The sequence below is a fragment of the Mastomys coucha genome, unplaced genomic scaffold (assembly GCF_008632895.1).
Source record: "Mastomys coucha isolate ucsf_1 unplaced genomic scaffold, UCSF_Mcou_1 pScaffold6, whole genome shotgun sequence".
In the NCBI taxonomy this organism is placed as follows: Eukaryota; Metazoa; Chordata; class Mammalia; order Rodentia; family Muridae; genus Mastomys; species Mastomys coucha.
In genome coordinates this window covers 53,962,979-53,989,900 of record NW_022196912.1, presented here as the reverse complement: position 1 = coordinate 53,989,900, position 26,922 = coordinate 53,962,979, and the positions used below count along the sequence as shown (strand labels likewise).

At 35.2% G+C, this 26,922-nt stretch overlaps 1 protein-coding gene and 1 non-coding gene across 7 annotated transcripts in view; both read right to left on the bottom strand.

The window, feature by feature from the left end:
* The window catches only part of Dgkb (diacylglycerol kinase beta), a 716,847-nt gene that overhangs the window by 247,572 nt on the left and 442,353 nt on the right, over positions 1–26,922 (bottom strand). The gene's annotated exons all lie outside the window — the stretch shown is intronic.
* On the bottom strand, positions 22,866–22,967 carry LOC116081234. The gene has a single exon (XR_004114758.1). It is a non-coding gene; the product is annotated as a U6 spliceosomal RNA (small nuclear RNA).

The window sequence follows — 26,922 nt, the reverse complement described above, 5'->3', positions numbered from 1 at the left end:
ATATATATATATATATATGTATGTATATGTATATATGTATATATAATCATCCCAATAAGTTTCCAGAAACATCCTCTGTGGTTTATCATATCCCTGTGGTGAGGACTAATCCAGGAAGAACTGTTAGCTGCAACACTACACAGCTGGTTATTGACAGTGCTGGGCTCTAATTCTATTCTGGTCAAGATGATTTATTTTTTACAATTTATTTATTTATTCTTCTCTCATATATTGCATCATGACCACAGTTTTCTCTCTCTCCTCTCTTCCCAGTTTCTCCAACCCACCTCCTGCCAACCCATTCTTCCATTTCTCTTCAGAAATGGGAAAGTCTCCTGTGGATATCAGCTCAACATAGCACATTCAATTGCAGTAAGACTAGACACATCCCCTTATATAAAGGCTAGGCAAGGCAGCTCAGTATGAGGGAAAGGTTCCCCAGTGCAGGGAAAAGAGTCAGAGGCATCCCCTGCTCTTACTGTTAGGACTAAGCTAGACAACTGTAACATATATTCAGGAAACCTAGGCTAGACCTATGCAAGATCCCTAGCTGTTGTTTTGGTCTCTATGGGCCAGTATGAGCAGTATGAGCCCAGATAAGTTAATTCTCTTATTATATTTCTTTTATGTGATGTCAGCCAGGTAGGAGTGGGGAGAGAGAGAGAGAGAGAGAGAGAGAGAGAGAGAGAGAGAGAGAGAGAGAGAGAGAGAGAGAGAGAGAGACAGAGACTTAGACAGAGACAGAGATCTGGAAGAGACACCTGATACCTGGAATTGGGAGACATCTCAGGGTCTAGCTAAAATCCTAGTGCAAGAGAAACTCCCAGGAATCTATGAGGGTAAATTACCTAAGACTCTTAGCAGTGAGGAATATGGAGCATGAACCAGCTATCTCCTGTAACCAGGCCAAACTCCAAGTGGAGTGATTGTGATACCAACCCAGACACAAAACTTTTGACCTACAATGTTTCCTACCTACAAGATGTGCTGGGATAAGGGTGGTACAGAAATTGTGGGAGTGGCCAACCAATAACTTGTCTAGATTGAGACCCAAGCCATGACACTGCCTAGAGGGACAGGACGCAGAGGCTGGTTAGTCCAGAGACCTAGTACAGAATCAAACTGGAAAAAAAAAAGACAGTGAGATGATTCATAATGATATTCTGCTATTGTCATATTGATACCTAAGGCAGTTGTCATCAGAGAGGCTTCATCTAGCAACTGATGAAGAGAGGAGCAGAGACCCAGAGCAAACATTAGGTGGAACTCAGGAATCTTTCAGAAGAGAGGGAGAAAGGATTGTAGGAGCCAGGGTCAAGAACACCATTAGATCTTTGTATCTTATAAGCAAGCCCTAAGGATCACTCTACATTAGAGGAAATCATTATGATTTTCTTAAATTAAATTTTCTAACAAGAAAAGAATACATGACTGAAGTTTTAGATAGAAAACTACAAAATTAAGATTGCTATATTGCTGGGGAGTAGAATGAATAAAAGAATAAAACTGTCATATGTATTGTGTATTTTTTTTAAGATTTATTTATTATTATATATAAGAACACTGTAGCTGACTTCAGACACACCAGAAGAGGGTGTCAGATCTCATTACAGGTGGTTGTGAGCCATCATGTGGTTACTGGGATTTGAACTCATGACCTTTGGGAGAACAGTCAGTGGCCTTACCCATTGAGCCATCTCACCAGCCCCTACATTATGTATTCTTAAATACAAAATGTATCTTTGCTATACTAGAAGTGTGTTGTGAAATTTTCTACATACCCTAATTGTGTATGTAAGATAAAATAGTTGACCTATCATTAAAATTCACTCTCAAAAGAATAATGGTATTTATATTTCCAAATCTTCAACAGAATATTAATTACATGCAAGCTAATAAAATCATCTGACATTTAAGAAGTTTTAAGTAGTCTCCTAAACAGTGAAAGATACTTCCAGTCTTTAAAAAAAAAACAGGTTTTCAAATACCATTTGGCCCATAATTCGTACTAAAACAACCAGTGAATGTAGTGAAGATAGCCTTTTTTTTTTTTAACTTAACTGTATAATTACTGCTTACCAGTAAAAAAAACTGTGTTTAGCGCAGTTGAAGAGGCTTGGCAATGGCATCCTCACCCTTAACTCATGAAAGTGTGATTCACTATAAAGTTACATGAAGAATCAGAACAGGAATATTTCTACATAAAAAAATTAACTGAAATCATTGACATTTAACACAATGATGATTACATTAAAACTATTGAATCACTGTTAACATTTAGAATGAAGCTAACCTTTCAATTTGGTTTGTGGCAATTTATTGAAACCAAAACTCCTAAGATCCATTCTACCAGTCTCCCTTTCCTATACTATTTTTCTTACAGTTAACAACCTCTGCTATTACCAACACTTAAGTCTTCCACATTTTATTACTTCTTTCTTAAATCCCATATAAAATCAATCATCAAATTTCATCAATATTACTTTCAAAATGTAGCCAGAATTCATTCATCTTTCCTCAGCTAGTCCTCCATCTGTTGGTGCTGCCAGTATCATTCTTGCCTAGACATGGGCAATTGTTTCCTAACTGGTCCCACCTCCTGCTTACTATGCTCATTCACTGAATTGTTAATGGAGTGACCCTATACATTGTTTCTAGTCCTACTATTATTTGGCAGTATCTACTCTTGCTACCTCTTCAGAGGCCATGTATGATAAGGACATCTGATTTTAAATATCTCAATCTGCATCTCATTTTTCCTTTTAGTAACTGCATTCCTTTTACTGTTTTAGTTTGTTTGACTAAGTTCATGTAGCTCAGGGTGACCTTAAACTCATGATTTTATGGCTTTCACTTCAAAGTTATAGGATGCCAGGCATATGCTACCATAGGTAATGCCATACTGAGCTCCACATCTACTTCAGATACATAGATCAAGCCCTGAGACTGTATTTATCCTATCTCCCATTCAAAATATGGTTTCTACAGCCTTCTGTCTATTGTATGCTTTAATTTTTAATGTATTTAACTATTACTTGATAAACCATCTCTCACCACACTATGGATAACTAAAATGAGTTATCCATATCATGTCCTAGAACCTCTGTTATATTTACAAGACTCATCATTTGTAGACGCTCTGCTAAATAAATTGTCTTTGGTATTCTTAATCTTCAAAGCAATGCTATGACATGTTTTACTATTTCTAAATATTTGTTTGATTTCCAAGTCAAGTATCACTTGCTCTTGGTCAGTCTACTTTTATGCATAACTTTGATAATTTTGCAAATAGGAAATGTTGAGCTCAAGGATTGTAAACAATGACTAATAACACATAGCACAAAACGAAAAAAAAATATGGTAGCTACTTGCACAAATACGCTGATTCTTCCTATGCAAGAACTGGTGCTCCTGTGCAAGAAGATGCACAAGAAGCCTGTGCATCTTCCCACACATTTTCGGCCTTTGTTTTCACTGAATCACCAAGTCATAGTGAATTGATACTTATATCTTACCTAATAAATACCATAAAGTACACGTAGGATAACATTACCTGGAATTGCACTAGCCTAGAAATCACTTAAGTTATACTTAAGGTTTATATAATTTTAAATTATTTTTCCATTTTATTGGCTAACATACTTCTTCGTGATGCTAAACTTCCCCTTGTTTGCTACCAATACTTTAATTAAAATTCCTTTCAAATAAAAGCTAGTACATGTCATAAAAGCATATTTATTTAGAAGCTTTGTGGTACATTTTGTCATGATAAATAAAAGCTCCTATTCCGTATGCACGTGTTTAGGTAAAGGTATAAATGTTTAAGTATAGAAATATTTTATAAAGACAACAGCTTGTACACATTTCAATCAATTAATAATTTATGGCTGAAAACAACACAAGGTAAGAAATTGAAAAACACTTCAATAGCCAGGCAGTGGTGGCTCACTTCTTTAACCCCGGAACTTGGGAGGCAGAGGTAGGTGAATTTCTGAGTTGGAGGTCAGCCTGGTCTACAATGTGAGGTCCAGGACAGCCAGGGCTATACAGAGAAACCCTGTCTCAAAAGAAAAATACTTCAATAAATGTTATTTATCTTTTTATTGAAAGAATTAATGACATTCACGATGTTCTAAAAAGCTATCGATGTCACATTCAATGTCATGTCATTTTCAGTGGTTTCTTTGTTCTTGTCTCTAGTACAATACTTTGTTTCCTCATGAAACAATCTCTAATAAAAACATTGAAAAGTTGACTTTAGAACTATAAAATTTTAATTTTCTTTGAAAGTACCTAAATATTTATCACAAATATACCTGAATAGGTTTTATGAGTTGTTATTTATAAGAGCTATTTCTGATATCCCAATAATTATTTACTATCCTTCACTGTAGGCAGGAATTAGACAACCCACTTCTTTCAAATGTAGAGTTCAAGTACTTTTCTAATAGGTTATGATTTTCAATTGCATCTATACTAGTTAGCACCAACTATTACCTTGACACCACCTAAGATTAAAGGCAGAGATGTTTAATGAGGAGGAATATAGATGAACTTGATATGTGAGCATGTCTGTTAGCAAATGTCTTGACTATTAATTGATGCAAGTAGATTCTAAATGTTTTGACCAGAATTATTCTGTGCACTGGTCCCTGGCCTGAATTAGAGTAGAGAAAACTAGCTGTGTACTAACCAAGCAAGCAAGGATACACAACTTTGTTCTTGCTTTGCTCTTGATGCTTTAAGTCCATGCCTTGACTCCCCCATAGTGATTTAGACTGCAGTATATAAGCCAAGGCATCTCCTCCCCCATGTCACGGTGTTTGTGAGAGCAACAAATGAAACTAGGACAGTAGGAAAGTTCAACAGAAAGTAACTTTCTTCTCAATCAAAATGTTTCAAAGAGAATCCAATGCCTTTTTTATTATAACCACTGTCTCTATTGACATATTTGCAAAGAAAGTGCACCCCTCTATTATGCAAAAGTAAGAGGTCCCAGAATGTAAGTTTCTTTATTAATACTAATTATTTCTTGTACACTTAACATTTGTTGAAGGTCAAACTCACACAATGTCACACAATCAATAGAAAACAAAATAAAATAAGTTGTAGAATATTACTTAAAATTTAATTACTACTAATAATTATTATTCCTGGTGTAGGGAGAAGTTTACTCTATTGTCTGTCCAGGTTGGTGTTGAAATTGTGGCTGTTTTTCATTCTCAGTCTCCTGGATGCTAAGATTATAGATGTGAGCTACCACGTCTGGCTTCCCTACTACTGTGTTTTTCTACTTTGTTTTAAATCTAAATGTATTACTTAGGTTATTAAATGACACTAAATTCTACTTTCTTGTTAATTTCACTTTCAGTAATTACCTAGTGCTTCATTAACAAAATGCACAAGTGTTTCTAACCACAAAATTCACTAAACCTGGTTCAGGCTTCACTCCAGTTCTACTGCGCTGACCTTTGTTTTAATTAGCAGAGTTGCCATGCTTCGAGTAAGAGTACTGGAATTCCAAAGAGAGAGCATCATCCTTACAAACACTTTAATGAACCTCAGAGAGCATCATCCTTACAAACACTTTAATGAACCTCAGAGAGCATCATCCTTACAAACACTTTAATGAACCTCAGGGTGAAACTATGAAACTTACATGAACTATTAAAAGCTGCATCAGTACTAGCTTGATTTCATAGTATCCATTAATTAACTCAATTAATTTCCCTCTATTTAATGAACTTACCTGAATTGACATTTGTGCTTTTTGTCTTTTCTTTTTGCTTATTTATGTATTTTGGTAAGAAAAAAAGCAAGCTCAGCAAACCATAAATTTTATTTTTTTATACACAAAATATAATTCTGGAGCCAAGACTTAATGATTTATGAAGATGCACTTCATTTTTAAACAAATGGAGGAACTGATAAACTTATAAGAAAAACATGGAGGTTCAAAAAAACCATAATAATTAAAAATTAACTGAATATAATGTCCAGTGCCCTTTCCAGGAGATTAACATTTCAACCTTATTTTTATTCAGTAAAAGATAATCAAAATAAAATTATTTTGGTTATTCTAAATGTACCATGCTTTATATTTGTAAATAATTTACTTATATACTGTATTTCCTAAACACTTTGTTTATTAGCCTCTGGAATAGGAGAAAAAAACTCTAAACCAAGGAGCTATATTTACTCAATTGGAAATGTGTTATACTTTTAAAAGTATCCTAAACCTATTCTTTTAAGTGTTTCATTATAGATTATTCACTTGCTCCATATGAATACATTGGCTAGTTTTATTTGATGATTTGTTATTTTGATTGCATATCTCCATTATATGATTTTAATGAAGATAATTTTGTCAATTTTGTTTTTAAAAGAAGATCTTTCGCCGGGTGGTGGTGGCACACGCCTTTAATCCTAGCACTTGGGAGGCAGAGGCAGGTGGATTTCTGAGTTCGAGGCCAGCCTGGTCTACAAAGTGAGTTCCAGGACAGCCAGGACTACTCAGAGAAACCCTGTCTCGAAAAACCAAAAAAAAAAAAAAAAAAGATCTTTCAAAACAGAATTGTTTCACTGGTAGTCTTTAGTCACTTAAAAATATAGTCAGTGATTCATGATTAGACATTAAAAGATGACACTCTGCAACCTCCAAACTTGACCATAAGTTTCTACTTAATTCCCTCCAGGAAAGTGATAAAAAAATGTGTGTTGTAGGGAATTTCAGGGCTAAGATTTATAGATACTTTATCACTTGTTATGTAACTAAAATATAAGAAGGAAATTAAAATTTAATATTTTCCCCTAAGCATAGATATGTCAAAACTATAAAATCAATCCATCAATTGGTCTGCTTTTTCTTGTAGAGTTGTCAACTGACCAAAACCATTCATCTCTGCAGTCTCTAAGTTGATAAGCTGTATTAATGATATTGAAGTTTGGGAAATTACAAAGTTACTAAACAAGCCGCGAATCTCCAACCCCACCATGAGTATCTACCTAAAGGAAATGAAAACTAAGGGGTACTAAGACAAATTAATTTGAATGTGACATATTGCTGATTAGTCAGGATTAAGACACTAGGGCTGGAGATTTCTGTCTCATTAGCAACTTGTAGGTTGTCACTGTTCCTTTGTGCACTTGATAGAGTTGTATTAGCAGGTCAAAAGAGCAAAGAAAAGCTGAATTTTTAACTATTCTACCAAGCCATTCATGACATTTGGAGGAAAACTCTGTAGAGGAAAGCCCCAGAAACTTTTGTTGTCTTTGCACTCATATTCCAAGAAGTAAAACAATTAAAAAGCCACAAAATCGAAATTAAGTGCAGATCCTCTCTCATTAAAGGGATATTATTAAGCCAGATTTCTATTAGGTGTTTATTGAGAACAATTTGTTACACCAAACCTCTCTTCTGTTGTTAATGTAATCATTTAAATTAAAGCAAAGGAAAGGTGGACTAAATCTTTCTTCCTGGAGGACAGAGCTTGGAAGGAGGCTGAGATTTCAATGAACCACACTATTATAGATGGCAGCATAGATACTTATATTACTTTGTCTCAAATTAGACCCTGACACTGTAAAGCAAGATATTTTTAAAGTAGCCTTAGTGAATGGTGAGTGGTGGTGGCAAGAAAACTTTCAGTCCAACAAATTTTTTTTTTAAAGAAACAAATAATTAAGCCTAATTAAACCTAATTCTATATCCTTAGAAAGGTTAATTCATCCAAATTTTGGTTTTTATTGTTTTGTTTTGTTTTTGCTTTTAATGTAGAGACCTGGGTGGTAGCCTCCCATTATAAGTTTCAGAGGTTTATTTATTTAGTTAGTTTTTACATTTCACATTCTATATTAAAGTGAAAATTATGATTATGTAATGACAGAGAATACATCTTTTTAAAAGGAAGTTTGTTTTCACAGCTTTTATGAAGGCAAGAATGTCTGAATTTCACATAGATTCACAGAGAGGAGGCACTTACCAGTATGTCTTTAAGGGAGAATGAAAGATAAAAGAACACCGGGGAGAGAAATTCCCTTGGAAGCTTGTGTGCCTTTGGCAGGGGCTACTCTCCAAACTTGCATTTCCTCTGCACTACATTAGTGTCTAATATAAGACATGTATTCTCTATGTCAGTTTCAGACTAAAGCATTTTGAGTTTGTTATCATTCCTACATTAAAAAGTATATTTACAACTTTCATCATAGAGAGCTTGTTAAAGACTCTTATATAAGCACACACACACACACACACACACACACACACACACACCTATCCATCTTTTATTCCCAGTATGCCAAGAATTTTATCAAGAATTGTAGACGTGGATTTTTCAAAACCTACTTTAATAAGGCTTCTCAAATGCTTCAACTCCCACACCCCGATTTTTAGCTCACTGTCAAAAGGTAAGAGAAAAGATGTAAAGAGGACAAGGCGATATGGACCTGAGTAGAAGTAGTTCTTTGGTGTTATTCCAATCTTCCTTTGGCAGCATCCTAGTTCAGTAGTGACAGGATATAACCAGTTCAAGTATATCACCAAACATGTATCAGTGATAGTAGCACTATCCAGCAGAAACCACCAGGCTTCCCAAGCTGAATCTGCATGAGTCAGCAGGAGCAACCAGAAACAGATAGGATGCAAGGAGAAGTTCTCTGCCATGCCTCTCCAAAAAAGTGAAGATAAGTGAGGATGCAAGACCAAGGAAGCATTGCAAGGCTAACTATGGAAGTGCCCAGTCACTGTCCATTGACTCCAAACACTATGTGACTGCCTCAGCAAGACATCACATGAATTTACATCACATGACACAACCAGCAATTTCCACTTCCAATAATAAATATTGAATTTTATTTATTGTTTTCTTTTTTCTTTTAATTAACTAGGTTTGAAATAATTCTTCTTTAATACAATTCTGATACTGAATCATCCGTTTGTTTGGGGATAAAATCCAAATTTGTCATGATAGAACTGGTGTAAATACATAATGAAAGTCAGTGGATAAAAAGGGAGTATCTACAAGTCCTACAGCTGATGAGTTTTCAACAAAGGAATATTCAAAGAATAGTCACATGAAAAACAATGATTTTTTTCAATAAGTGGTGCTGGAAATAGTGGACTGGAATATACAAAGGAGTAAAAGCAGATATCTAAATCTTATCATCTGAAAAAATAAAGTCGATGGAATTAAAGACATGATACTGTGAAAAAGCTATAGGAAAAAAAAAGATGAGACAAATGATAAGATACTCCAAAAGCACATGAAATGAAAGCAATCATATACTACCCTATGATCCAGCAATCCCTCTACTAGGCAAGTATGCAAATGCAGTGATGCCTGCTTAGTGATGAGACATCTGTGGGGCTGTCTTTATTGCAATACTATCAAAATTGTCAAGGAATGGAGACAATAGATGTGTCCATCAAGTGATTAATGAGAAAATGAAAACGTGGAAGATACATGCTATCAGATATTAATCTGCCATAAAGAATTCAATATTGTTATCTGTGACAACATTAGACAGAGCTCAGCTTCGTATGTTAAGTGAATTAAGCAAGTTTTAGAAGGATAAACACCAGTCTGAGTATAGAATCTAAAAGCAGTGCTCTTATGAGATTTGAGATTTGAATAGTGGATACCAGAGGCTGTGGAGCCAAAATGAAGGGATGAAAAGGAAATAGGTTGACTATCCTGTGCTAAATTATTGGTATATAACAGCAAGGAATTCTGATTTGCTATTGTGAGTCAAGGTGACTTGGTATGACAAGTATGTTCCACATACTTTAGAAAACTAGAAGATTCTAAATGTCTTCACCACAAAGAAATGAATATTTGAGGAGACAGCTATTTTTAACATGATTTAAACAGTACACAATGATACATGCATTAAAAATATCACATGGAACTCTCTAAATATGTATAAATGATTTTTATGTTTTATGTATCAGTTAAAAATACATTTAAATAAAATATTCAACAGGAATACAAAGTAAAATTGTTATTTCTCAAAAATGATACCAATAAATGACATAGGAAATTTTATAACTTCAAAATCATCTCTCATAAATGCTAGATCACAGAGCATCATATACTAGGGAGTATTTTGCCGCTAACTAGTAATCATTTTGGTTTAATTTAATATTTTTTAATTTTTGAGAGTGCTGTATACCATGAAATATGATCATATGATCATATATGCCTTTCAAATTTCCTCATATTCCCCAAACATGCCTCTCTCCTAAATCAAAATTTTTGGTGGACAGTATATTACTAAGTTACAGAGACTGGCCTCAAAATTTGATCCTCTTGCTTCTATTACATGAGTAGCTAGGATTACAGATGTGTCTCTTACAAGATCTATTATGTATCAGTATAAACTCTTTAAATACCTCAAATAATGTTTTTTCCTAATTTGGATATTATTTATTGCTGTGGGTGGTGAGTATAACCAAGTGTTAAATTGGATATTGTGGATGATAGTTTTGCTCTATTCCTTTTTCACATGGAATTGAATCTCTGTTTATATGCCATAGCATCTTACATATTTCTTGCAGACAAAACTGTGGCTTTGTGAATTGTCTATAAGTATCTGAGATATAAATTTCAGGTTATTTTGAAGTTGTGCCTGTTTGTATCATTCGCCTACTCAAGACATCACACATTCTTCAACCACCCCCTACACTTGGAACAGACACCCAATTAATACATGCCAGGCAGGCCACCTTGCTCTTCTCCTTCAAAAACTCCAAAAAAACCATCTGTTCTGGGAGGCTTTCCAGCTACAATAACCACCTACTACTTTCCATTGCCTATAATATCTGCATCATTTTTTTGAGCACTGCTTAGAGAGTTTGCCATTACAAAATCCATAAGATATTTTCTAAATACCATATTCTGGTATTTAACCTCCTTTCAAACATCTACATTCTCTTAGAATAATAGCATATTCCTGCAAGCTTTCTTTCTATTACATAATAGAAAAATGTGAGCTTTTAAATAGTAAGAGACTTAACATTGATCTTTAAACAATATTTTATCCAAACCAGTTAGGTGTACTAATTAGTTATCTGTGTCAAATTCTAATAGATTTTTTTTTTTATTGAAACTGCCTCATTGGGTTTTTGTGAAGATACTATCTTGTGGAACATAAACAATGAAATACATTGTTTTTAAATAAGCACACTTTAAATTTCAAATTTTATTGCAAAAGTCTTGCTAGGCAACAACAGTTAATTTTGATCTCATGACATTTTGATAAATTATTCCTTGGAGAAAAACAGTAAAGTACAAGTTGTTTTATCATGAAAAAAATAAAAATAAAAGTGAGAACCTGATTTTTTACCAGAATTTTAAAGTTATATATGTATGATTGTGGTAGATAAAAGAAAGTCTTGAAACCTTGTGAACCTTCTCTGAGTCAATGACATGCTCATCTTCTATGAGGCTATCACTGTCCAGACAGAAAATTAAAGCATTCCATTCTGACTAATGTCTATGTCAAGTTTTACTTTTATATTTCCACAGTAGGTGTTGTAACTCATGAGGCAGATACCAGAGACTGAGGGTTGATTGAAGAATCTATACACTGATGCTACACTCTAAGGAGATTCTGTGAAAGACATCTCCTAGGTTAGGAAGGCATAGCTCCCTGTAGGGGTATTGGGTGGCAGGATGGAGCTCAAATAATAAAAAAGATAGAAGGAAGAGTTTAGAACCAGATGGTAGTCCTCTCATTTATCAAGTCAAAGTGAAAAAAAATATAGAGTAAGATGAGGCTCTCAAGGGATCTAAAATGTTGCCATGGAAGAAGCTCATACAATCTAGGAAGATAATGTTGTTTTAATCACTTGCTCTACACATGAATAGGAAAACAACAATGGCTCAACTTGGTTTCTGTCCAGTGGATTCAAGTCAGGTACTAGCATGGGAGTATACACTTCAGACCTTCCCCCAGTAAGCATTCAGGATTGTTGAGGGAGAAATAGAAGGGTGAAGGTTAAGACAAATAAATGGTGATTGTAGGTTTTCTCTATCAAGTTCTGTTTCTCTGGAAGATACTATGGTACCTGTATTAAGAGGAAATATAGGTTCTTTGTCCCTAAACATTGTTATAGAAAGAAAGGAAGCAAGGGCAAGACCAGTTGAGAAAGACATGGAAAAGCTGTATAGCTGTATGGGTGAGAAAATGTATAAAAGCAGAAAGTATAGAATATTTCATAGACCAGTTGTTACTACATCAGTGGGAACAGTGTAACAATAGTAATGAAGACTCAAAGTCAAAAGGAAGTAACTTATAGAAATAAAAAAAAAATAACCTAGTCTTTTACAGAAGCCTTTGACTGCTGTTTATCTTTTTGCTATACCAACATAGTGATTGCAAAATATATGTAATTAACTAGTGGTTATTACTATTACCTCCACTTTACATGTACATAGATACATAAGACCACCAAAAATTTAAATCATTTAATGATTATTAACTGCCTATAACATATAAGGCAGGTAATGGAGATATGAGGAAAGATGTCACATCATTTTTATCAGGCCTTTTAAAAGTTTAACATTATAATTGATACCAATAATTATCCTGATTTGAAACTTCTGAGATCATTTTTCCTCACCCCCTTAAAAAAAGTCATTCAAAAATTTTGCTTTGAATTTTACTTGGAAAGGTACACCTGTTTTTGACTGTTTAGAAAATATTAATTATCACCATCAATATGCTTGCAATATTTCCTGCCAAGTAGAAAAGAGCAGGCATAGATCTCTGGGCGTAAACATTTCAAGATCACATGACATATTTTACATAAGTGTAAATTTAAAGCCTTAAATCAGTAAGTATATACTGTTTCTTTATTTACACATCAATGGTAAAGGTCAATGGCCTTCTTAGAATGTCAGAACAATGAGGATACTCTGTTCTCAATGTTCTCACATGGATTCTAAATCATTGCAAACTATTTTCAAAATGCTATCCATCCTGAAAGTAAGGGAGCCGTCTATCAGTCCAGGATTGGAATTCCTCCTTCTTGGGGAGTACTGACACTTCTTTCATCTACTCAAGTATAGAAGAAATAGATACATAGTGAACAGGATTTAGTATCTATTATTTGCCAATCACTTATAGTACAAGGGTATCTTCCTAAGATTTCTTACCTGAACTTTGTGGATAAACTTCTCTGAGGGGAAACTTAACGTAGACAAATCACAAAGTGAAACAGAATGCCTTCATACCATACAGGAAAATGTCTAGTTTAGTATCTGAAATGAAAAAAGCTAATATAAGCTAACACAACTGCCTGTGGAGATGACAATAGTTGTGGCTCCCACATCTGGGATTACTATATGCCAGGAAACCTTCTCAGCTTCTACTTTGATTTAACTTATTTATTCACTTATTCTCTACAGCAGCAGTTCTCAACCTGTGGGTCATGACCCATTGGCAGAAGAGAGCAGGGGGGATGGAAGCTTTCCAAGGAATCACCTCAAACCATCAAACCATTGGAAAACTACAGATAATTACATTACAATTCACAGGAGTAGCAAAATTACAGTTATGAAATGGCAATAAGACTAAGTGAATGGATCAGGGTCACCACAACAGGTAAAACTGTAGTAAAGGATTGCAGCATTGGGCAGGTTGAGAACCACTACTCTATAGGGAAAGAACAATTAGTATTAACATTTTACAAAGTAGCATGTACCAGGCTGGTAAGCAAAGGAACCTGAAGTTATAGTTTGATTCGAATGATCCAGAGTGAGCACTGTCTCTGATGAACATCACATTCTATGTTTTTGATGTGCATTCTTATTTCTAACTCATAAACAAGCAGTGTTGATGTATACCAGTGCCTCTGGTTCATGGTTATAGGTGGACTTCATGGATCACAACCAAAATATGCTTTATTTTGCAAAGTCTTTTCCTCAACTGCTGGGAATTCCCACACTACTCCCAAGTAGGACTGGACATTACTCATACACGTCTTTTCTTCATCATGTCTACTGTATGGATACCAAACCATAAAGCCTGCAGTTCTTGTTCCCTTCATCAGCTCTGAGATTCATGCTCAGCCATTGAACACTTTCTCTCACAGTTAGAGAATCCCATCTGTTACAAGGGTGACACACATTCTCTGATAGTAAATATTTTCAGCCTTGTTGGTCATATGGTCTCTGTCATAACTCAGCTCTGCCCTTTGGGCTTAAATATGGCCATAAGACAGAGAAACCAGTAACCTTGGCTATATGTCAACAATTTTTTTCAAACCAAAGCAGAAGCCTGGAACTGGCATGTGTGGCCTTGTTGCCAACCCCTGATATATCCTGTATAATGCAGAGGAAGTTTTTATTCTGTTCTGTCTTATAAAATGAAATAAATAGCTATTTGAACCTTGCCTCCATACTTAGAAGGCCAGTAAATCTTTTGGTATATCCTTGTGTATCCCAAAGAGGTATTCTCCTCTTAATCACGATTCTAGACTAGACAATCATTTAAAGCCAATTATGCCATGTGTTTCAATAAACTCTTGTCTATTGGGTCTAATTGCTACAACAGCTCTGCGGGTCATCTTTACACTGCCAAGGCTATACAGAAAAACACTGTATCCAAACAAACAAACAAAAAACCCAAATACACAAAAAGCAAAGCAACAAACATTTTTTCCAATTTACAAATATGTGGGTTTTAAACTTTTACAATCATAAAGTATAATACTTCCTCCTTGTCCAATGTCACCACCACCACCATTATCATTATCATCATCAACATCACATAGCAGTCTTCGTATTCCAATGGATTTCATGGAGGATTACTATAAAATATATGCAAAGCCTTAATTTCTAAAGTTTTCAAATACTTCCAACTCTAATTTTAATTCTCTTGGAATCATGTAATATTTCAGTCATACCTTTCTCTGTTTTAGAATAATGATTCTCCTGCTTCCTAATGCTGTGACCCTTTAATACAGTTCCTCACATTGTGGCAATTCCCAATCATAAAGTTATTTTGTTACTACTTCATAAGTATAATTTTGCTACTGTTATTAATATGTACATATTTAATATTAAGGATACCTGATGTGGAACATCCAAAGTGGTTTCAACCCACAAGTTAAGCACCACTGTTTAGAGAACCTGTGTGCTCTTTCTTTACAGCACCAGTATTTCTCACTCACAGGAGTCAGATACCAGGTGTTCCCTTGTGTGATTTCTTTGGGTCTGTTTTTTACATAAGAGTTCATGTTGTCCAATCTTGCCTGGAATTCATACATAGCTTGGAGTGGCCTTGAACTACTAATTTTCCTGCCTTTGCCTCCTGAGTGCTACGGTTATAAATTTAAGCCACCGTAGTAGCAAATGGTGGTTAATATAGCAAATTCCTGTGAAAATAAAAGAATAAGGGAAATGGTAATACATTAGTTTTATCACAAACATGCTATTTACTTAAGCTTACCATGACAAGCAAGGACTAGGAATTACTACATCGTTGTTCTAAGTGATGACATGAGGGCTCCTAAATAGCAAATAATGTTTTACAGGTGGTAAGAAGCAGAATTAGATTCTCACAAAGACAAGAATTAAAAGCTTTTGTTTTTTTATTTGACATTATGTTTTGTGGAGAAGTTATCTATGAAACTAAATATCATGTTCACATTTCCAAACCATCAATATCATCTTGGTTTCTATACACTCTGATTAGGATTCTGTGTATTTCTTAGTGAACATCAGGACAACGTGGCTGGATAAAATGAACAGAGAAGTTAAAACCTGCAGAAATAACATAAGTATGAGTTGTATTGCTGTTTATGTGCCACAGTACTTAGAAGATTCTGAATGAAATTAAAATGCATTTCACTGGTGTGGAATCATGAACATTTGTCAAAATTGTTTTGTACAAAATTCTCTAGCTTTTCACAGCTGTATAAATGCTCCAGCAAAGAAATGAGCACCGAGTGAATAAAAACAGATGTGGCACTTTGCGTATTATCAACAAAATCTCTCCTGTTTTCATCTTCCCAATGTCTTACCATAACTTCATTTATGACATAATTCTGTACATAAAAACGCTGGGAAAGTACTTGATATTGGCATGGCCCACAATGTCCTTAAGTATGGTATTGTGGTTACTTTTATTTCTCTAGAGATAACCTTTGCACAGGAACTAATTTTCTAACTAAAACCCCAACCTTTCATGCAATGCACTCAAAGCGACACCACCAAACATTCTCTTCTCTACTGAATGTAATTGAGTCAGAACATTTAAAGGCACCTGAAATGAATGTGCACTGAATAGTCTCCATTTTGATTCAGGAAATGGATTTAGGGAATTTTTCAATACCCTGTGAATTTTAAGGAGAGGAAATTACCTTTGGTTATTTAAAGTGAGAGAGAAGCCGTGCTCAGAGCCTTAGGCCAATGTGTTACCATCAAGCCCAAGCTAGTTAAAAAGGTCTGCCTCTGGAAAGTCACTAGTGGCTTTGCTTTATAAGTTTTGTTTTCGCAGCTTCTATTAAAATACCACGCAGTGGCTATTCTAGCGAAACTCCACATGGGTGCTCATCCTGAAAAGTTAACTGTGTTTTACTTTATTTCTCCCACTGTTAGCCTTCCATGAGGGAGCCATGCCAGTCTCAGATTAACTTGGTATAACAGCTCCAGTCTCCTTTAAGAGTTCACATAGGAATATATTTTACAGCTTTTAATTGTTTCAAATTTTTATGAGGGTGGAATATATTTTAACAGACGTCTCCATAAGTGACATGATTATTTTATTCTAATCTGAAAACCCAATTATCACCTTGTTGCAGAAGACAAGGAACAGCCTTAGAGGCAAACTAATATATCCTATCAGTGGGACGGTTTGTCACTTTTGAAATAATAGTCATCTTTGCAAATAAAGTTGTTATAGAGCATCATTGAATGAAGAAGAGAAATGGAACCCCCTCACGCTGTTACACATTAAAATTAACTTCCCACAGGTTTATAAACTGTTTACTCCATGCTCTGTGTGTTGGATCATAAAGGGATGTGATAGCATTGACAACACAGAAGATCAAAAGCAAGTGTGCTTCCCATCAGCTTCTCAGAGTAAGCGGGTTTCACACACCACATAGATACATCATATGTGCAAATGCACACAAATGGAAGAGCATGCTGGATGCCACAGTAAGGAGTGATCACAGCATACCGATAAATGGTAGGAAAAGAACATGCATTGTTGGAATAAATAGTATTTTAATCACCTCAAATGAACAGTAGCCAACAGTTTCCATTTGGGAGTAGCTTGCTTGTGTGTTAAAATTTTTGGCTTGCTTTCGTAATGGCTATCCAAGAAGAATGGAAATAACAAGCATATCAAAGATACAAAATGTAAAAACATATTTAAATTGAAGTTGGTAATTATTACATTATTAAAATCTGTAAAATATTATTCTAAAATCGTAATTACATTGGAAATAAAATTAGCGGTGTAGTGTGTCACAGGAGTGCTATTATATAGTTAATATCTCCATATATTTACTTACAAAAAATAAGGAACATTTTAAAGAAAACACTCTGTTCCCATTAGAAAATAAATCTCAGACTTTGGCTTTTTCTATAGTTAGTAATGCTACAACTAAGTCAGAGTATGAACCCTAAGACTTTCAGATTGACTGCAGCAAAGCTCCTTTCACTTAGGGTTAAGGCTAGCTTCCTCATCCAATGTGATGAAAGCTCTTTAGTTAGTCAGTGGGGTGGGGTGCATTGATGTCCTTTGCCCTCCTGCTGCACACTGCTGAGACTTTGGTGCTTTATAACAGACTCTCAAGCACACTGGCTGGCATTCAAACGCAACTCAGATTACACTTCGTTAGAAGAGCTGCATACTTCCACATGAGAAGGACTACTGATGTAAATAATCTAAGTCCTGGCAACGCAACAACCAAACAATGACTTTGCCAGTGAGCATATTCAGCAAGGACTCATCCAATGTTCTCTAGAAGGCTGAACGGCTGCAATGCTGAGTGCATATGCGCTCGCGCCCTCTGCTGGCTGGATTCTACAATTTCGCTATCGTATTAAAAAATCTTTTAGACTTATAAAAAGTGACTTCCTTCCTTCCTCCCTCCCTACTTTCCTCTCTCTCTCTGTCCCCCCTCTCCCTTCCCTCCCTCTTTTCCTTCCCTCCCTTCTCTCCCTCTCTCCTTCTTTCATTCCTTCCTTTCTGATATCCTCATTGTCTTTTACATATTGAGGACTTACTAAGAACATATATTTTAAATTGAATTCCAAAACTTATATCCAATTAAACCGTGAAGATTACAGTTAAATTACATCCTTACATTAGATATTAAAATTTTGATTGAGTTTCACTCTTTATTAATAAGAAGCTCTTTTAAATAAACTATAAAAAAATAATTCAAATACATTGCTTTTGATATAGCAACTAAAAATGAACCATCACAAAGTAAGCTTAATAATTTTTCTGAAAAGGTATAAAATATAATTTAGCAATGATTTTGGGTGAATAACTTGAACATAACACATCAATTATATTTAAAATAACCAAGTTCATTTAAGTAAACAAGAATACTTGGAATCACTCTAGCCTTGCAAATAATGGGACAAAAGTGACCCCAGTGTGGAAGTAGATGATTGGCTCCAGCATGCAGATTACCTAATGACTCTTCAATACAGTTTGCTATCCGTAGCATTGGTATAGATGGTGCATCAATATCTCATATCCAACGGATAGGAAACTGGTCTTATCATTGTCATCATTACCCCATAGGGAACCTTTCCTCTGTATTGACCTATTGCTTGGCATTGGTTCATCCATTCTGCATGTACATACTTCCATTTCCAGCCTCTTGTTTTCACATACATATTTTCTTCAGCTTTTAAGCAAGACAATAATCTTTTGGGTTTTTTGTTTGTTTTGTTTTGTTTTATTTTTGTTTGTTTGTTTTTTTGGAGACATGGTTTCTCTGTATAGCCTGTAACTCACTCTCTAGACCAGGCTGGCCTTGAACTCAGCAATCTGCCTTTCTCTGCCTTCCAAGTGCTGGGATTAAAGGCATGCGCCACCACTGCCCAGCTGCAAGGCAACAATAAAAACTTTTCTTCTAGAAGTCTATTTCCTCAGTCTTACTTAATAAAATCTGCTTTTTCATAACACTTCATTAATAAAGATTATATATTATGTGTGTGTAAGAGAGAGTATCATCACTAATACATATATACACAGAGAAATACACATCACACACATGTACAGATATGCATATGCATGTGCATATATGTAAATGTACACACACTGGTTTGGGTTTGAAATCTTATATACTTGAGGTTGACGTTGATCTTACGATCTCCCACCTCTGACTCCCAAGTGCCTGGATTACAGATGTGCACCATCACACCTAGTTTTACTTGGTGAATAAAGATCAGATTCTGGGCTTTATGCTTGCTAGTCGGGCACTTTACCAACTGAGCAACACTCCAAGCCATTGTCTGGGATTTATTAAGGGAAGAGGTAAAGATCTGCTATCTCCTTTAGGCTGTTTGTCTCAACAGGATGGACGAGCTCTGTGGTTCAAGCACCTGTGCATAAGTCCTCAGGAGTCAGGTTCTAAGTGGGGGCCACAGTCTGGATTCCTGTTAGAGTTTCCGCTTCTTACTGTTCACCAGGACAATTACAACTGTGGTCCTAATGATTAGCTCAGGTTTGCCAATGACCGTCACAGAAGTAGGACAAGGAAAGCCTATGAGAATCGTAAGAGTCCTGGGAATAAGAAGGGTTGCATCAGAGAGGGGAAGCTTGGGTTTGGTGGCAGTGAGAATGTCATGAGCAGTGACTACAGCACATACTAGTTATTTAATATTTGGTAATCATTATTAAAGGGTTCTTACTAGATGTCAAACTTGGAAGGTGGATCCTCCTGAGAAACTGGAATGTGATACTCACATTTATATTTAGGGTTTATACTTTTAATTTCTAAATCTTTCCAGAGATTTTAGCCATTAAAGAAATGCTTTCTCAGAGGCGAAGGAGAAGGGATATAGGGCGAACAACTCTGCAAAGGGGGACCGGAATGGGGGGCAATATTTGGGATGTAAATGAAATAATTAAGAATGATAATAATGATAAAGAAATAACTTCAAAAATAATGTTTTCTTTCAATTTTAGAACTAGTTCTGATCAGTAAATAGAAATATGAGGGTTACTTAGATACAGTATGTACTTCATGGGCATATGGCTCGTGTGAAGTGCAGACAAGAAAATATAGATTTGAAAATACTACATACATGAATATTTCTCTGTTCAAAGAAAAATATCTGTAAGGAATTCTTTCTTTTTCCCCAAAGAAAAACAGCCTTTCCAAGTTAATATTTTAGAATTACTTTGTTCAGATAGAAAATGATGCTTCACAAGCCTGTGTAACCACATATTTTCTAAAAGAAAGATATTAGTAAGTAATGCTTAGGTGGAGCCAGAAGCCTCTAATTAGTTCCAATTAGCCATGTCAGGGGATTGCTTTCTAGGTAAAATTACCTTATAATGAGGTGATTAACCTCTTTGGAAATAGTTCAAGACAGACTTATTTTATATTTAATCTGCCCTATAAAGAACCATTACAACAGGGGTCCTCAAATTTTTCCCTGAGATAATTTCTGTGAGGTATCAATTGATTTTATTCCTGAAAAGCTACATGACACTTTCATTACATTATTGATATAGTGAGTTCTAGTGTATCTAGAGATGAGAAATCAGGTAAGCTTCATGCCAAATCTGTTCACTTAGACAACATTAAGATTATATACACTAAGAAAATAAGAATTGAACTCTAATAAATTACAAAGACTGGCTCTAGACTATCCATGAACAAAAGCAGGAAACAACGCTGCTATCAACTTCCATGAAGGTAGTATAATCATTTCTCAAAGTTGGTTCTTCATTGTGTTTTGGTTTAGAGAGTCTCTTCCATGTCCAGAACACAATTTATTCTTATCAACAACAACAAATTAGGTCAGAACACAAAGAGGACTAAATCCCGAGACTTTAGCACATCAAATATTTGATAAATTTGGGTTAGGGTGATGGAAAAAAACGAGTTTTAATTGCTGCCTAAATTAGTCTCATTTCTTTTCAGTTTAGGAACGAATTTACTACAGCATATATATATATATATATATATATATATATATATATATATATATTATACATACTGAATGAATATACATTTTTGCTGCCACATACTTTCTGTCTTCATTTGATGAATATTTTCCAAAATTTACTTGTAGGTAGAAACTATGGGTCGAGTAGTTTTTTTATTTTTCTAAAACTGCTAGTAGTAGTTAAATAGCTAAGCACTTATAGAAGTACTAAGAAAATTCTTGTGGATTTTAGGAGAACATCTCTGAATTAACTATTTCTAATATTTTAAATCTTGCCTCCATGTTTTCTTAAGAGGTGAATAAGTAAATTTTTTGCACAGATCACATGCAAATTTATGTAAAATTAAATATAAATGCTAGGAATAGAACAAGAAAATTGATGGAAAATATCTAAACTAAGTTCAAGGCAACTATATAAATGAAATCTAAGCATCTTGCAAAGAGAGCCCAGAAATGAATATTTTTTAACCTCACCCAGAGAGTGTATAAATATAAACAGCCACTATTTTAATGGCATCCTTTAGCTTTCTACAGATACCTTAACTTCGGCCTTCATAACATACCTTTCTTTGTACGGTGTCAATGTAGATCTATCTCCCTGTGGTTAGTTTCTTTCCTGGAATATCTGACTAATTTCTCTCCATATCCTCATGTTCAGAGTCCAATTTACTTAGTGATTCTACAGACTCATCATCTAGTTGGATGACAAGCATTAAACTAAGAAACATTAATCAGAAAAAAGGAACTCAGATTAACAGCAACATGTTATCCACAATGAGGTTGTTCACTCTATTTTCCTCCTCATGGCTGCTGCAAGACAAGAGGAAAGGAGTACACAGGGAAAGAAGAAGAGAGGGCTAAGAAACAAAGAAGGAAGAAAACCTACAAAATCTCCTCCTTACTCATCCCCTAGCTTCCACAGACTCCATTTAAAGCATGTGTGTCACAATCAAGCTTTTCCAAAGCCAGGACAGAGAAGTTTGTATTCAGGGGAAATGACATCAGGAAGCGATGGGGACTGAGACTGCAGAGAATCAGAGACCCTGTACACTGAGTGCAGGACACTAGAACTGGGTTATCACCCACTTTCCTATTTGCTCAATCCAAACATGCTACCTGTACGCTCAATATACAAATGAAAACCTATGAAGAGAACAACATAGTATTTTATCCTACGATCATTATACTAGAAATATAATAAAATTATGAAAATTTTTAACATAAATGTAGTGATATGAACTTAGAGTATCTTAGAAAATACATGTATGGAAAAATAAATATCCATGCATTATGGTCTACATAAATACATCCAACTATCTGAATTTATCATCCATCTACTTACCTATCACTGACTGCAAGCAAGATGTGATACATCTACAAAAGCTGAATTAATAATGATGCTTATTCAGAGCATGTTCAAAGGATTTCATATGGAGGATAAAATTAAATAATTGTACAAAGTAAAAATTAAAAATGATTATGTGCTTTCTTAAGGAAGACTAGTGGGTACTAGTAAGCAGAAAACATACACACAAAAGAGCTTAAGATGTAGAATTCTCATGAGAAAATAATTCTGTCAAAATAGTCCCTGTGAGATACTTATAATTCCAATGAGTAAATACTATGCTAAAAGTTCTTAAAGTGACAAATGCTCAAATATTATTTTATTCCTTTTACATTGGCTTATTTATTTTCACAATGCTACAAAGAAGTAAAAATATGGAGCACTTCACAAATTTTCAAGTTATCCTTGCACAGGGTCCATGCTAATCTTCTTTGTACCATTCCAATTTTAGTATATGTGCTGCCTAACTCAAATTTTATTTTTTAAAGTGTTATTTACCTAATTCACTTATTAAACAAAAATGTTCTCTTGGTCAAGGATAAACATATACTCAATAAATTAAGTTTCATTTTAACAGTAAAGAAAATCATTGTGCAACAATGCTGTACTAACTGATACAAACAAATGCCTTATCAATCACATCAGAAACAGATTCTACTCTGTTTTCAGTTATAGTATTTGAACATTATATACATATAGTAATGCAAAAATTAATTCTACATTCTAGAAGCTATTGCAAATTATAGTCAATGTGTTGAACAAAGTGTAATTGAAAAAAGCTCAGAGTAAATGGTAAATGAATTCAGTAAATTCAATACTAAACCAAAATAAATTTTAAAAAAATGTTAAAAAAGCTTGACAGAATATCCTGACCCATAACATCTACAGAAGCCCTTTGCTCTGCCAGAGACCACGCCAATACACCAAGTGAGAAGTGCCCACAGCTCCCCAATGCTTCTCAGCCCACCCAGATTTCCACCAATAGCACATCCTCATCTCCACACCCTGGCCTACAATTACATATGAAACCTACTTTGCCACCAGAGGTCAAACCAGTGTAAGGAACCCCGAAAATTCCCTGTTCTACCAGAGGCCTCCCAGAACCCCACAACCACAGAGGCAATGCTATCACTCAAAAAACCCAAAGTTTCCTCAGGCTGCCAAAATCCCAGATGGGGAATGTTATAAGACAAAGGGACTCACAGGTCACCAGAACCACAGAGTACTCAGGCCAGAAGAACAGAGAGGAAACAGAAACCAAGGGGGGAGGAATCCAACAAAGATAAGCTCAGAAATCAGCACATAAACCTATAATTACCCCAAACCCACTCTACAGAGCTATAGTAATAAAAACCACATGGTATTGGGAAAAAAACATACAAGTTGATCATTTAATGGAAACAAGGGCACAAAAGCAAATCTACACACTTATGGACACCTGATTTTTTTTTTTATAAAGAAGCCAAAATATACAATGAAAAAAGAAAGCATCTTCAACAAATGTTGCTGGACTAATTGGATGTCTGAATGTAGAAAAATTCAAATAGATCCATGTTTATCACCCAGATCAAAAGTCCAAGTGAATCAAAGACTTCAACCTAAAACCAGATACAATGAATGTGATAGAAGAGAAGGTGTGGAGTAGTCTTGAATTCATTGTAGTAGTCTTGAATTTATTGTCACAGAGACAACTTTCTAAACAGAACACAACTACACAGGCACTGTGATTGATAGTTAATAAGTTGGACCTCAAATAATTGAAAAGCTCCTGAAAGACAAAGGTACTGTCAATAAGACACCATCCTATTTTTACACTGTCAAAAGCACAGCCTATAGAACGGGAAAAAATTTTACCAACTCGACTTCTGATAGAGTGCTAATATATAAAATATATAGAGTACTCAAGAAAGTAGACATTAAGAAACAAAATAATCCATTTAAAAAGAGGTACAGATCTAATTGAATATTCATCAGGGGAAACTCAAATAGTTGAGAAACATTTAAAGAAATATTCATCATCCTTAGCTATCAGTGCAAATAAAAATGACTCTATAATTCTATCTGACACCTATCAGAATGGCTGTCACAAGTGAAAGTTCATACTGACAGGGATGGGGCAAGGGAAACACTTCTCCATTGCTGGTGCAAGTGCAAGCTTGAACAACCACTTTGGCAATTAATATGGCTTTTCCCAGTTTTCAGAAAATTGGGAATTGATCTACATCAAGACTCAGCTATATCACTGCTCAGCATATACCCAAAGGATGCTCCATCCTACTACAAGGGCATTTGCTCAACTATGTTCAGAACAGTTTTATTTGCAATATCCAGAATAAAGAAAATGTGGCACATTTACTCATTAGAGTAAATTTACTCATTTACTCAGCTGTTGAAAGCAATGACATCATGAAAATTTCAGGCAAATGGATGAAACTAGAAAAAATACTCCTGAATGAGGTAATCCAGATCCTTAAAGACAATAATGATATATACTCACTATTAAGTGGATATTAGATGTAAAGATATTATGCTTTAATTCACAGAACCAGAGATGCCAAGTTACAAGGAGGAGTCCAGTGGGGTCACATGAACCTCAATAGAAACGGAAAATAGAATAGAGATTGTGGACAGACTGGGAGCAGGTAGGGACTAGAACAGGAATGGTGAAGTCAAGAGAGGGTGGATGGAGAGAGTTCTGGAAGAGATGACTGCAATTAGCATGGGTATTTGGGGGAAAAGGTAGAAGCCTAGTGCAGTGGAAACTCCCAATAATCTATGAGGGTGACTCTAGAAAAGATTCCTAGAGATGGGAGATAGAGGATAAGTGGCCATCTCCTCTAACCTGACAAGGCTTCCACTGGAAGAATTGAAGTACCAACCCAGCTGCCTTAGTTAGTTTGGGGTTCATTGCTGTAAAGAGATACCATGACCAAGGCAAGTCTTATAAAGACAAACATTTAATTGGGGTTGGCTTACAGTTTCAGATGTTTAGTTCATTTTCATCATGGAGGGAAGCATGTGAGTGTGCAGACAGACATGGAGCAGGAGGAGCCAAGAATTCTACATCTTGATCAGAAGGTGGCCAGGAGACTCTGCATTGTACTGTCCAGACTTGAGCATATATATGAGACTTCAAAGCTACATCTCCAGAGTGGCAAACTTACTTTAACAAGACTACACCTCTTCCAGTAAGGCCCCATCTCTTAATAGTGCTACTTATGATGAGTCAAACATATTTAAGCCACCACACAAGCAACAGAACCTGTGACCTACAAGTCATGTCTGCAAGATGTGCTGGGCTAAAGGTAGTACAGAACTTGGGGAAGTGGACAGTCAAAGACTGATCCAGCTTGAGACCAATGCCAAAAGAGGAATCCAACCCCTGACATTGCCTGGACGGCTGGGAATCAGATGCTATATAGCCCAGAGCCCTAAGATAGAACTAAACACAACCAGAAAAAAAATAGTCAATGAAATGATTCTTACTTGTATTCTGATGTACTCATATACTAGGGCCTAGCATAACTGTCATCTAGAGGCTTTATCCAGGAACTTAGGGGAGCAGATTGCAGAGGCCCCATAGCCAATCTTATGTCAAACTTCCAATATTTAATGGGATACAGAGTGTATAGAATAATGTTCTTTCTAAGTTAAGCTAGATAAGCACTATCCATACATTTCAAAGAATGTATAGCTGTAATTTGGCAGTTTAAAAATCAATAAGTATGATTTATGAGCTATTTATTTTGACTAATTAAATATTGCTTCAGTAATATATCTTTTCAGATGGATAACATTTATTTACAGTAAAATTTTGCTGGCTTTTGGAATTAAATGAATACCATATGTTATTCAGTTCACAAAATGAAAATATACATATATGTAGACATATTTGTAAAATATATAGGGGGTGATACTTGTACATTAATATAGTACCACATGAGAATTAGTAGGTAGCTGATAATTACACTTTGCTAGCCAACTAAGTTGAGAATAAGAAGTAAAAACTAGCCGGGCGGTGGTGGCACACGCCTTTAGTCCTACCACTTGGGAGGCAGAAGCAGGTGGATTTCTGAGCTTGAGGCCAGCCTGGTCTACAGACTGAGTTCCAGGACATCCGGGGCTACACAGAAAAACCCTGTCTCGAAAACCAACAACAACAACAACAAAAAACAAAACAAACAAAAATACAAGAATTAAAAACTAATATTTAAATGTGAAATAGTCTCTTTCCTTGATGCTGTAAAATAACTCATGACAAGATACAACTTAAAGGAGAATTTCTTTAGTTTATACTATAAGGGAATACTTCGATACAGTGAAGGTCTTTTAGCATGGAGATAATACATTTGGCAAGTTAAGTCTATAGTCAGGAAGCAGAAAATAATGAAGGCTTGTGCTAAGCTATCATTCTCCTTTTTCTGT